Below are 14,627 nucleotides of genomic sequence, written 5' to 3'. Positions count from 1 at the left end.
GTTCCCCCATAAAGGTTTAATTAAGGAAACTAATTTTAAATGTCACACATAAATGTGATAGTACCTAAATAGTCAACTAAAGAATGCCTATTGAGGGAAGCGGGTGGACGGAACCACGATGGGTCTGTCCTACAGCAGTGATCCCAAAGAACTAGGAGGCTTCTCACAAGGATTTTTCACCGTTCAACTTTCGGTATTGTTAAGTTAGAACCCGATTCATGCCCTTTTAGGGGACCGAAATGGGACTATTCCCTACGGGTAGAAAGGTTGATGGCCTTTCTAAATGGCTTTCTAGATGAAGAAATTTTTTTGGAGTAGCCCCCTTACTTTTCTCATCCTCAGCATCCCAAGCAAGTCCGCCTTCTCAAGTTTTCCATCTATGGTTTGAAGCACTCACCTGATCTATGGAACTCTCAATTCAATGACTTTGTTAGAAATGTGGATTCACCCCTGTGGTCTCTAATGTCTCTGTATATTGTCAAAACATTGCTAGCGAGATGCTACTTTTAGCTCTTTATGTTGATGATATTTTATTGATGGCTACCTCTAAATCTCAACTCATCTTTGTTAAGAATGAATTAACCGCCGCATTTTGCATGTTCAATGGGGGGGAGGTTAATTATCTTCTTGGCATGTAGATATGGTGCAATTAGCAATCAATAACTCTTCATCTTTCTCAACAAAAGTATGCAAAGGATATTATATCACAGTATCGATTACCCCAAATTGCTGATGGTTCAACACCACTGCCCTCAAATGTAAAGTATCTTCAAGAAGGCAAATCAAATATTGCTAAATGGGTTAAATTAGAATCATCTACACACTACAGGCGTATTCTTTGTAATATCCAATACCTTGTGACATGCACAAGGCCTGACCTCGCCTTCCCATCTGGACTACTATCATGGTATATGCAAAATCCCCAAGACAAGCATATGGTTGTAGCATGGATTTTATTCTTCTATATTACAAGAACTAAATCTCTTGGAATCACTTATGGAGGTTATCTTAGTAAGAATATAAGCTTAGAAGGATATTGTGATGTTGATTCGGTTTATGTTCTAGAAACCAAACATTTGATAGGATCATACTTATTTATCATAGACTAGTAGGAGAGGCTATTCCATGGAGAACCAAAAGGCAGACAATGGTCTATTTGTCAAGTTGTGAAGCCGAGTACAAATGAGCATGTGAAGCTGCTAAAGAGGCGATCTGTCTTGGTAACCTTTTAAAAGAAATGGGTGTTCAGGTACAAAGACCACTTCATATATGGTGTGATAGTACGACATCAATCAATTCTTCAAAGAAGGCAAAGAAATTGGACAAATTAAAGCACCTCGACATACAAGACCATTTCATTCCTACTGAGGAAAATGCAGCTGATAGTTTGACAAAGGCATTGTCTAAAGAGAGATTGGATAAGTGCAAATCACTGTCTAGAATGGAGAGCATCAATAATTGAGTTTTGTTTTAAGGGGGGTGAAGAAATTAATTAACAATTTTAAACAAATTAATTAAATAAAATGACATGACGCTTTCAAACTTCGCATCTCTTTTGAGGTGATTCCCTTGTAAATAACGCTAATCTCTGAATAGAATATACACTTCTCTCTTCTGCTTTTATTCTTGTTCTACTATGTAATATCTATGAACAAGAAGCATACTATGTGTAATTAAACAAGAGAAAGGTAACATATTTAAAATAGTCCACTCCAAGCTCTTGAAAGAAGCCACGGACAATAAGGCAAGATTTGTGGTGGTGTGCCAAACTCGGGGGGTTCACTATATATCTATTCTCTATATAACATGCATTCATGGCCTATTTATAAATATCCTAATCTGTGAATTTTTCTTGAATAAAACACAACCCTTTTCTATTCAATCTGTAAGTAACCCCTTTTTATATAACACCCTTCTATATATAAAAAATTTATAAAAATGGTGTTTAAAAAACCAAAAAATTTTGAACTCATGTTATATATACATATATTCATGAATGACCCCCTGTTGAGATATCGAGCTCCACTCGTGATATGCCAGGGTGACCGTTGTGCATTTATATCACCGACTTGTCAGTTGCAGATGCGGTTGGTACACCGCTCATGAATAATAGCTAGATGACAGCTATCCTTATCTACTCTAGTTCGTGGCTCAGTTAGTATGCCACCTTAGTTAGTTGAGTTTGGTTTGAAACCCATATATAGGGTTCTTCTATTTCTTTTGTACTTGAGTTCTTTTTGGCTTACACAACTAAGAAGAGGAAAACTGTTTTCAGCCTCCACCCTTGTGTGTATTCCCCCATTGTGCAAGCAAGAAAGCTACAAGTGAGACTCCTTCTTTCTCTCCCACAATCTTGACATGGTATCAGAGCCTTGTTCATGGTAAGGAGCTCAAGAAAGCAAGCCAAGCTTGCGGCGTTCTGGTAAGAGGACCAGTGTTGCTTTCTTTTTTCTGTTTGGAAGCAAGTCTCTACAGGTAGCACAACCGGAAAGTGCAAGAGTGCATTGTCTCAGGTTGAGACGCCCTTTGCGGTGAAGCAAGAGGACAATATATGCTGCGGGAGAGGGCTTTAGCCCATGGTGACCCTGCTTTTTTGATTTGAAGCCATTTCGGGGCCTGTTTTGGAGGCAGAAGTTTTCTGCACGCACTCAAGAAAATGCCTTGTTTTATGTTGTGCGACCATTGTTCTACAGGTCGGTGAAAAGTTACCACAGAAATTGCATCGTATGCTTGTGTGCAGAGGCATTGGGAGTTACAGAATCATCCTTGGCTCCTGTTTATGCAGAATCGTCACTAGGAAGTGATTGTGTGGTCAAATACCACTTTCGCCAGTTTTGCAGATTTGCCCTTGCGAGGGTGAAGCTGTACTTTTTGCAGTGACAGAATTTTTTGCAGTGTTCTGTAATGGCGTCTGATTCTCTTTCACAGATTGTAACTGAAAAGCTTGACAAGAACAACTTCCAAGCATGGAAGTTTAGAATGACAAATTTCCTTATGGGAAAAGGATATTGGGAATTTGTTGCAGGAAATGAAGAAGAACCAGTTCTTCCTGATGTTCCCAATCAACAGCAAATGCAGGCATTTAAAGCATGGCATGAGAGAGCCAGGAAAGTTATGTACTGGCTGTCTATCAGTATTTCAGACTCTATGATTGTGCATATTCAGGATGAAAGTACGCCAAAGGAGGCATGGGATACTTTGTCAAAAATGTATAGCACAAATACGCAAGCCAGGAAAATGCAGCTCAAGCAAGAGTTGCATAATGTGCAAAGAGAAAGTATGAGCATCAATGACTACCACATGAAGGTGAAGAAGATTGCAGATGCACTTGCTTCCATTGGGTCACCAGTGGAAGATGATGATTTAGTTTCTGTGACCTTGAATGGTCTAGGAAAGGATTATGCACAGTTTCGGACATCCATTTCAGTTCGTGAAAGATTTCGTGATTTTGAGGAGTTGATTGCTCTTCTAATTTCTGAGGAGCAAAGAAATGGTGGTGCATCTTCTTCAGGAGGAACTTCAAAAGAAGCTGTCTTCTACTCAAATGCTGGAAGAGGTAGAGGCAGAGGTAGAGGAGGCCGATATGGAGGCCGTGGTAGAAATCAGAATATGCAGCAAACTCAAGAAAACCAGTCCTATGGAGGAGGACGTGGTAACTCTAGAGGCAGGGGGAGCCAAAGAGGTCGTGGTGGATGGCAAAGAGGCCAAAATGCAAACAATAATGTTGAATCCTACTATTGTGGTAAAATGGGTCATATGGCTAAAGAGTGCTATAAAAAGCAGAATGACATCATGAATGGAAAATTGCAACAAGGAAATTATGCATCTTCTAGTAGACAGGGTGATGACAGAAATGAGCATTTGTTTATGGTGCAGCACATGAACAATTCTGTGACAAGTGTAGAAGAAAGCAACGATGTATGGTATGTTGACTCAGGTGCATCAAACCACATGACAGGTCATGCAGAATGGATGGAGGATGCAAGGAAAATGGAAAAACCAGGATTTGTGGAGACTGGTGATGATACTGCACATCCTATTGTGCAGATTGGAAAAATTCCTTTGTCTATGCAGGATGGGAAAAAGAAATACCTGTCAGATGTATTTCATGTCCCGAATATCACCAAGAATCTCGTTTCTGTTGGTCAAATGGTTGAGCAGGGCTTGCAGGTCAGATTTAATCCTCATGGATGCTTTGTTGAGGATATGAAAAATAAAGGTCACTTCATAGCAAAAGGAAAGAAGAAGGGCAGAATATTTACGTTTGATGCAGACATGCCTGAATTGAGTGCATCAATGTTTGCATATGGGACCGGTGTAGTTGCAGATATTGATATCTGGCATAAACGCATTGGTCATGTTAATATACAACGACTTAAATCAATGTAAGCCCAAAATATTGTTGGAGGATTGCCTAAATTCAAGGTTGCAGAAATGCATAAGGTATGTGAAGCCTGTCAGTTTGGAAAGCAGGCAAGGAAACCATTTCCTAGACATGTTCAAGAGAGTAAGAAGCCATTGGAATTAATCCACTCTGATGTGTGGACTACTAAAGCTGCATCTCTTGGAGGCTGTCATTATTTTGACACTTTTATTGATGACTATAGCAGAAAAATTTGGGTGTATTTTATGAAAAAGAAAAGTGAAGTTTTTGGGCATTTCAAAACTCTTAAAGCTATGGTTGAAAAAGAAACAGGCCTGCAGATAAAATACCTAAGGTCAGATGGAGGGGGAGAGTACCTCTCAAATGAGTTTGCAAGGTTCCTGCAGGAGCATGGCATAAAGCAGCAATATTCATGCAATCATACCCCACAACAAAATGGAATTGCAGAAAGAAAAAATAGGCATATTGGAGAGGTATATCGTGCCATGCTCAACAAAAAAGACTTGCCAGATTTTTATTAGGCTGAGGCAGTTGCTACAGCAGTCTACATAATGAACAGGACTCCCACTGCAGCAATACATGGCATGACTCCAGAGGAGAGGTATACTGGTAGGAAACCAGATATTTCTCATTTGAAAATTTTTGGCTCCATTGCCTATGTTCATGTGCCAGATGAGTTGAGATCCAAGTTGGATCCAAAAGTTGAGAAGTGTATCTTTATTGGTTATTCTCTGCAGACAGCAAAAAGGGTATAGATGCTATAACCCTTCTACTCGTAAGTTTACAGTGAGCAGAGATGTTGTTTTTGATGAGATGAGTAGCTGGTATAAACCAGTAAATGTGATTGATAATGTAGATGCACAAAATGGTAATGTTGCACAGAATTCTCAGCAGCAGTCACAAGATATTAGTGGACCTGGAGCATCCTCTAGCAGTGGTTCACATTCTTCGCCATGGACAGGCAGATTGAGATCAGGAGAATCTTCTCAAAGTAATGCAGATAGTGGTATGCAGGTATCATGAAAAGGAAAAGAGAAGGTAGATCAGCCCATGTTTGATGTGAATGCAGGTCACTCTTATGAGGATGGTGAATCCAGTGGCTCAGAACAGAGCATTGATGATGAGTTGGGTATTCCTTCTATTGTTACACCTGGAGTAAGGAAGACTAGGGATGTTTTGAGAGCATCCGAAAGTGAACCTACTTTGCGCAGGTCTACCAGAGCTAGGTATCCTGTGGATAGGCTGAAATATGATGGATTTACAGCCATTCACAATGCATATATGGTCAAAGTGATATAGGAACCAGAACCCACTTCCTTTGAGCAAGCCATGGGAAAAGAAAAATGGGAGAAAGCCATGGATGAAGAAATGGATGCCTTGGAAGCAAATGCTACATGGGAATTGGTACCTTTGCCTAAAGATAAGAATGGAATTGATTGTAAGTGGGTTTATAAGGTGAAACACAATGTAGATGGTTCTGTGAATAGATATAAGGCAAGATTAGTAGTCAAGGGGTATGCACAAACATATGGCATTGATTATGAAGAAACATTCAGTCCGGTTGCAAGGATGGCAAACGTAAGAGCAGTCATTGCTATGGCTGCATCAAAGGAATGGTCTTTACATCAGATGGATGTAAAGAATGCCTTCTTGCATGATGATTTGCAAGAAGAGGTCTATATGGAGCAGCCACCAGGTTATGTGCATGATGTTCATCCTGAGTTTGTTTGCAGGTTGAAGAAAGCATTGTATGGCTTGAAGCAAGCACCTAGAGCATGGTCTGACAAGATAGGACAGTATCTTGTCACTATTGGTTTTCAGATTTTCAAGGCAGATTTTTCACTTTATGTGAGAAAAACAGAGAAAGGTATTATGCTACTTGTCATTTATGTTGATGATTTGATTATGACAGGTGACAGTGATGAAGATATCCTTCATGTAAAAATGCTATTGAAGCACAAGTTTGAGATGAAGGATTTGGGAGAGCTGTGTTATTTCTTGGGCATTGAGGTGATTAGATCACCAAGTGGGATACAGCTCTTGCAGAGGCAATATGGATTGGACATGCTGTCCAAATATGGGATGATAGGCTATAAGCCTATTTCAGTTCCTTTGGAGCAGAATGTGAAGCTGAGAGCAGATGCAGGTGAACTTCTGGAAGACCCTACTATGTACAGACGCATAGTAGGAAGTTTGATTTATATGACTATTACCATGCCAGATTTGAGCTATGATGTTGGATTGGTAAGTCAGTTTATGTAGGCTCCAAGGAAACCGCATTTGGATGCAGCTAGATGCATACTCAGGTATGTGAAGTCCACATTGCAGTATGGATTGTTTTATGAGACTGGGGTTCAGATACAGTTGCATGGATACACTGATGCTGATTGGGCTGGTAGTATTTTTGATAGACGATCTACCAGTGGATATGTGCTCTCTTTTGGGAGTGCTGCAGTCACTTGGAGCAGCAAGAAACAACCTACAGTTTCCTTGCCGAGCACAGAGGCTGAGTACAGGGGTGCATCAATGGCTGCATGTGAGGTAACTTGGTTGCATAAGCTACTTTATGATATGCATCAGTCTACAGATGGGCCAGTTGTCATTTATTGTGACAACATGAGTAGTATACACTTGGCAAATAACCTAGTCTATCATGCTAGAACAAAGCACATTGAGGTGCATTATCACTATGTGTGGGAGAGGGTTTTACTAGGTCTTATTGATCTAGTTTATGTCAGTACAGAGGATCAGGTAGCTGACATTATTCACGAAGGCATTGGGCGCAGAGAAGCTGCGCAAGTTCAGAGACCTACTTGGTGTGCAAGAATTGGGATTGAGGTCGAGGGGGAGTGTTGAGATATCGAGCTCCACTCGTGATATGCCAGGGTGACCGTTGTGCATTTATATCACCGACTTATCAGTTGTAGATGCGGTTGGTACACCGCTCATGAATAATAGCTAGATGATAGCTATCCTTATCTACTCTAGTTCGTGGCTCAGTTAGTATGCCACCTTAGTTAGTTGAGTTTGGTTTGAAACCCATATATAGGGTTCTTCTATTTCTTTTGCACTTGAGTTCTTTTTGGCTTACACAACTAAGAAGAGGAAAACTGTTTTCAGCCTCCACCCTTGTGTGTATTCCCCCATTGTGCAAGCAAGAAAGCTACAAGTGAGACTCCTTCCTTCTCTCCCACAATCTTGACACCCCCCTGTGGTGCCAAAGATAGGAATGTGTGAGAGATTAGGCTTCTCACCAGTCCATAACTCATAAGGAGTGATATTGGAAGGAGTGTGAGTGGGAAACCTATTCTAGGCATAGCATGCTCTAGCAGCAACTTCTTCCCAAATAGATTGAGGAAGACTAGTGGTTTGGAGCATAGCATACACTACATTGAGTAACGTGTGATTTTTCCTTGTGGCTACACTATTTTGTTGGAGTGTATAAGGAACTATAAATTGATGGAGAAAGCTCTCATGATTATAGTAGGCTTTGAAGTCATGTGAGACATATTCACCCCTGTTATCAATGCAAAGGCTTTGGAGAGGCGTGTTAAGTGGTCTCTCAATAAAGGTATTGTGGTGCTAAAAATGAGTAAGAACCTCATATTTTTTTCTTCAGAAAGTACAAGATAGTGTACTTGGACCAGTCATTAATGAAAGTAAGAATATAAGAGTTTTCGGTAAGGGAGGTAGTAGGCATGGGTCCACACATGTCTGAATGGATGAGTTCTAGAAGATCTTTTGGTATTACTCTTGGATCTCAAAAATTTAGTGTAGGTCATCTTGCCAAAGATGCACACCTCGTAGAAAGAGATACGACTCAAATTTGGCATAAAGCATGTCACCATCTTATGGGATTATAGAGTGCCCATCACTCAAGTGTGTGGATGTCCCAATCAGTAATGCCAAAGAAGAGTTTTCTGTTCTTGAGAGCCAACTATAGAGTAAAGCTTCATGTTTGGGTGAATAACTACAAGGCCAAGGGAATATAATCTATCTTTCTTTGGATACATGAGATGGATAGGAACACCAAAACTAGAAGGGGTTTTGATGATGCAATGGTTGTATTGGAACTCCATAAAAGTACCATGGCTGGTCAACTCATTGAAAGAAAGAAGATTCTTTGCCAAGCCAAGAACATAATAGATGCTAGGGACCACAGTGATAGCCCTAATGAATTCACTATATGTATATCCTCTATATCATGTGCATTCAAGGCATATTTATAAATATCCTTATCTATGAATTTTTTCTTAATAAAAAGATAACCCTTTTCTATTCAATTTATAAGTAACCCCTTTATATGGGACCCTTTTGTATGTAAAAAATGTGTAAAAATTGTATTTTTAAAATCCCTTATGTTGAACCCACGTGACACATACATATATTTATGACTAACTTCCATGGGGAAGTGGCATTGGTTGGCAGCTACAAGTGTAGGGACCCTTTTCCAATAGCTTGGTAGAGCAAATCATCACAAAGGTGAACCTCAAGAGATGAGGATACAATGTAGCCACTGGTGGGTTCCCATCATATGATGTTTAGCACCAGTATCAAGATACTAGACATCAAAATCAAGAGGTGGAGTGGCAATCACAGCATAGAGATGCATAATACCAAGGTCATCACTCACTTCATCAATATAAAAGGCCAGATTTGCATTCATGCATGGACTTTGAGTGGTGCAAAGTTGGTGCTTGCTCATGCAACACTATTTCTCAGTATGGCCTCTATGATGGCAGAAGTTACAGGTGGTAACATTTGATGGTAGAGGGGGAAGATGCAAATTATTGCAAATGCGAGAGGGAGTAAAAGTGGGTTGTATAATTCAAGGACGAGATTCCCTTGAGAAGAATGGCCAAGGTTTTATAGTATATGGAGAGAGTAATTTAGATTGGTGAGAGTTGAATTGGCAAGGACAAAAATGAGAAAGTGGATGAGAACCATCAGCAAGCATGGCTATAGAGGTAGTAGGAGTAGTACTGGAAGAAGTTGTGGTGTTCCTTCCCCTATTTCGAATTTGATCTTCTTGTCTTACATTTGCCAAAAATTTTGTCACTTTCAAATTAGGTGTATTAGAGTGTTGGGAAACAAAATATTGCCATGTATCATGTAAAGTTGCAAGAATTATATTTACTTGAATCTCCTCGAGGACATTGAGTCTCGGGGTAGGACATAAGGGATTTTTAAAATACAATTTTTACATTTTTAAACATAAAAAATGGTTCCATATATAAAATAATTACTTAAAAATTGAAGAGAAAATGGTTATGTTTTATTAAGGAAAAATTCACATATAATTATATTTATAAATAGGCCTTGAATGCACGTGATATAGAGGGTATACATATAGTGAATTAGTCAGGATTGAGTCCTGCAATGAGGAGGTTGTCCTTTATAGCTTGCCAAGCTTCAAGAAATGCCTCTATAGTAGGATAGGTAACCATTTGGATTTCATTCAATTGGTTGTGGAGGACAAGTACTTGGGAGACAACATTAGTCTATTGATATCGTGTCTTTAGAAGATTCCATATCTTGCAAATAATTTCCAATGTCCGAATGAGTTGTAGTTGGTGATCACCAAGGTGCAAGATGATTTTGGTTCAGGCTTTGAGATATTTAATCTTCCACATAGCTATCTCATAATAGATTACTTAATAGGATCTGGTTTAGCGCCATCAATGATGCCCCAATTACCAGCTTTCTCAAGACACATCTTTATGCATAGGCTCCAAGGTAGGTATTTGTTGTTGTGAAACTTTTCAATCTTATAGTATTTTGATATGGAGGAGGAAATCGATGTTGCAGCCATGGCGCCTTTTGAAGAGCCCGGATTAGATCAAGAGACTAAGTCCATAGGAGGGCTACAAAATTGGAGAATCAATAGTTGTCAACGCAATTGATACCATATAGAAAACTACTATACAATTAATCTTAAATAGGCATATTTAGATTCATACGTAAAATTAGATTGATCTCATAATTGAGCACTTATCATATACGAAGATGAGAGTGCACAAGGTGAGAGAGAGCACTTATGTAGATGAGAATTGTGCATTATTAGATGTATCTGGTAAGCCTTATTTATAGGAGAGAGTCTCTCAACTTTTTTGAGAGTTTTGGCATTTTAGTTATGCCTTATTTTAATATAACTATTTTAAGTATTTTAAAGATGGTGAGTATTTTGTTTATTGCCACACAAATGGATGTTCAATTTATCTTCCTTCCTAGTTCAAGGTAGTTCGGATTGTCACCTCCTCCTCATTTCATTTTTGCATGGAAATAGGTGAAAAATGATTCAATGAGGAGAGGGACATGATTATATGAAGATTTAAAGCTTATAAAGTCTCCATTTTCCTTGTATAAAGACCTTTTCCTTGATGATCTTAAATTGTATCAAGAGATTATTATTTTTAGCTTCCCAATTTTGGTATATACATATATATATTTGTATATATGTACACACATACATACACATGATACTGAACATCTCCAACATGTGATGATGCACTCTTCTTCTCTCCTCTCCTTCTATTGACATGATTGGTGCTCTTGTTGGGTGCTAGAACACTTTGGGAAATCTATATATTCTCTCTATTTGTTGTCCAATCTGGAGTTTTTATGGCCACTTAATCTTGTTATGTCTTCTATAAGGCTCAAACTTTGTATATGTTGTGTTACTCTGATGGCTACTATGGCACTAATGAGGCATTGATTTACTGTATCTAAACTAAACTATGTTCGGATTGACATAGATAGATTATGTGCTTAGTACCAAATTCCACATTTGATGGTGGTCATTGGATATTTCCTTATTGTATTTTGCTACCTAATTTATTTTCAAATACGAATCATGCTACACAATATAATGTAGTCTTACATGCTTAAGCTTACACCTAGATGTTGGCATAGTACTAGATCATGGCTGCCATGTCCGCACATTATTTTGATTTGACATAAAGTGCATTTTATCATTCAATTCTCTCCACAAGATCAACATTGCACTAAATATTTTATTTTTTTGGTAATGCTATTTGAGACACTGTTTATATTACAAACTTACTTGTTATGCATATAAAGGTAATAGTCTACCACACCTATTCACATTACATTATGACATAATAAGCTCTATCCAAGTTGCCAATAAGGGTACTTATTACCTTATTATTATATGTGTCTACAAATATCGTTTCTCTATGTATGTCTTCTAGCACTACTTATACCTTGGATATCGATGTGCTACAACTAACACTTTCCTATCTTATTTATGGTCCTATTTCAAGCTTGACACACATGTAAACTCTTTTATATTTTATGACATTTTTTTCTCAATATTACATTTTATTTTTTTATTTTATTGGTAATCCCCTTAGTTATTCTCTCATATGAAGTTGTTACCTTCATGCATCATGAAAATAACCATTTGTATGAATAACACCATTAGTCCATCTTAGAGGCGTTTCAATTATACATTTCTTCAACCCTCTCTTCTAACTCTTCTAACATGTTGAATACTTGATACTTGCTACTTGTAGCATTCATACTACAAGATTAATCATCTTTCAATTACATTTTTTGGTTTCTTTTTTTATATGCTTATGTGATTTAATGTAGCAAAACAAGTACCTATTTGCAAGAGTGATATGGATAATAACTAGAGACCCTTGATGGTTACTCTCTTTCAAGCATATGATCGTCTGATTTTGTAAGATTATTGAATATTAAATGTTTCACATTATCTATATTGGGTTTTTTAAACATTTATACATATGTTACTAAATTATTTTTGAATTTTTAAATACCTATTTCTATCGGTCTTACAAGATCATGCATTGACTCTTTAATTCCAAGTAGTTAAGTTTAAGTTGTTGTAATTAATGTTGTGAGGTAACACACACTCGTAGAGTTGGTGTTAAACACAATTAAATTCTAAAAATTTTATTTTCTCTTTAATTTATCAAATATTGATGTGAACCAGGTATATTATGCTAACATACATCATGTGGTGTTGTTGTCAAGATTGTCGGAGAGAAGGAAGGAGTCTCACTTGTGGCTTTCTCACTTACACAATGGGGGAATACACACAAAGGTGGAGGTTGAAAACAGTTTTCCTCTTCTTAGTTGTGTAAGACAAAAAGAACACTCATATAGAGAAATAAAAGAACCCTATATATGGGTCTCAAACCAGACTCAACTAACTAAGGTGGCATACTAACTGAGCCACGAACTAGAGTAGATAAGGATAGCTGTCATCTAGCTATTATTCATGGGCGGTGTACCAATCGCATCTGCAGCTAACAAGTCGGTGACATAAATGCACAACGGTCACCCTGGCATATCACGAGTGCAGCTCGATATCTCAACACTCCTCCTCGAGCTCAATCCCAATTCCTGCATACCAAGCAGGTCTCTGAACTTGCGCAGCTTCTCTATGCCCAATGCCTTTCTGAATATGTCAGCTACCTGATCCTCTGTGCTGACATAAACTAGACCCCTTCCGCACATAGTGATAATGTACTTCAATGTGCTTTATTCTAGCATGATAGACTAGGTTGTTTGCCAAGTGTATACTACTCATGTTGTCATAATAAATGACAAATGGCCCATCTGTAGACTGATGCATATCATAAAGTAGCTTATGCAACCAAGCTACCTCACATGCAGCCATTGCTGCGCCCTTGTACTCAGCCTATGTGCTCGACAAGGCAAATGTAGGTTGTTTCTTGCTGCTCCAAGTGACTGCAGCACTCCCAAAAGAGAACACATATCCATTGGTAGATCGTCTATCGGAAATACTACCAGCCCAATCAGCATCAGTGTATCCATGCAATTGTATCTGAACCCCAGTCTCATAAAATAGTCCATACTGCAATGTGGACTTCACATACCTAAGTATGCGTCTAGCCGCATCCAAATGCGGTTTCCTTGGAGCCTGCATAAACTAATTTACCTATCCAACAGCATAGCTCAAATCTGGCCTGGTAATAGTCATATAAATCAAACTTCCTACTATGCGTCTGTACGTAGTAGGATCTTCGAGAAGCTCACCTGCATCTGCGCTCAGCTTTACATTCTACTCCAAAGGAATTGAAATAGGCTTATAGCATGTCATCCCATATTTGGACAGCATGTCCAATTCATACTGTCTCTGCAAGAGCCATATCCCACTTGGTGCTCTAATCACCTCAATGCCCAAGAAATAACGCAGCTCTCCAAATCCTTCATCTCAAACTTCTGCTTCAATAGCGTTTTCACATGAAGGATATCTTCATCACTATCACCTGTGATAATCAAATCATCAATATAAATGACAAGCAGCATAATACCTTTCTCTGTTTTTCTCACATAAAGTGAGAAATCTGCCTTGGAAATCTGAAAGCCAATAGTGACAAGATACTGTCCTATCTTGTTAGACCATGCTCTAGGTGCTTGCTTCAAGCCATACAAGGCTTTCTTCAACCTACAAACAAACTCAGGATGAACAACATGCACATAACCTGGTGGTGGCTCCATATAGACCTCTTCTTGCAAATCACCATGCAAGAAGGCATTCTTTACATCCATCTGATGTAAATACCATCCCTTTGATGCAGCCATAGAAATGACTGCTCTTACGGTTGCCATCCTTGCAACCGGACTGAATGTTTCTTCATAATCAATGCCATATGTTTGTGCATACCCTTTGACTACTAATCTTGCCTTGTATCTATTCACAGAACCATCTGCATTGTGCTTCACTTTATAAACCCACTTACAACCAATTGCATTATTATCTTTAGGCAAAGGTACCAATTCCCATGTAGCATTTTCTTCCAAGGCATCAATTTCTTCATCCATGGCTTTCTCCCATTTTTCTTTTCCCATGGCTTGCTCAAAAGAAGTGGGTTCTGGTTCCTGTATCACTTTGACTATATAGGCATAGTGAATGGATGTAAATCCATCATATTTCAGCCTATCCACAAGATACCTAGCTCTGGTAGACCTGCGTAAAGTAGGCTCACTTCCAGATGCTCTCAAAACATCCCTGGTCTTCCTTACTCCAGGTGTAACAACAGAAGGAATACACAACTTATCATCAATGCTCTGTTCTGAGCCACTAGATTCACCATCCACATAAGAGTGACCTGCATTCACATCAAACATGGGTTGATCTACCTTCTCTTTTCCTTTTCGTGATACCTGCATACCACTATCTGCATTGCTTTGAGAAGATTCTCCTGATCTCAACCTGCCTATCCATGGC

This window comes from Lygodium microphyllum, chromosome 15, assembly GCF_053477565.2.
Source record: "Lygodium microphyllum isolate KBCC chromosome 15, Lygodium_microphyllum_v1.1.10, whole genome shotgun sequence".
Lineage (NCBI taxonomy): Eukaryota > Viridiplantae > Streptophyta > Polypodiopsida > Schizaeales > Lygodiaceae > Lygodium > Lygodium microphyllum.
Note: the sequence above shows the minus strand (reverse complement) of the source record.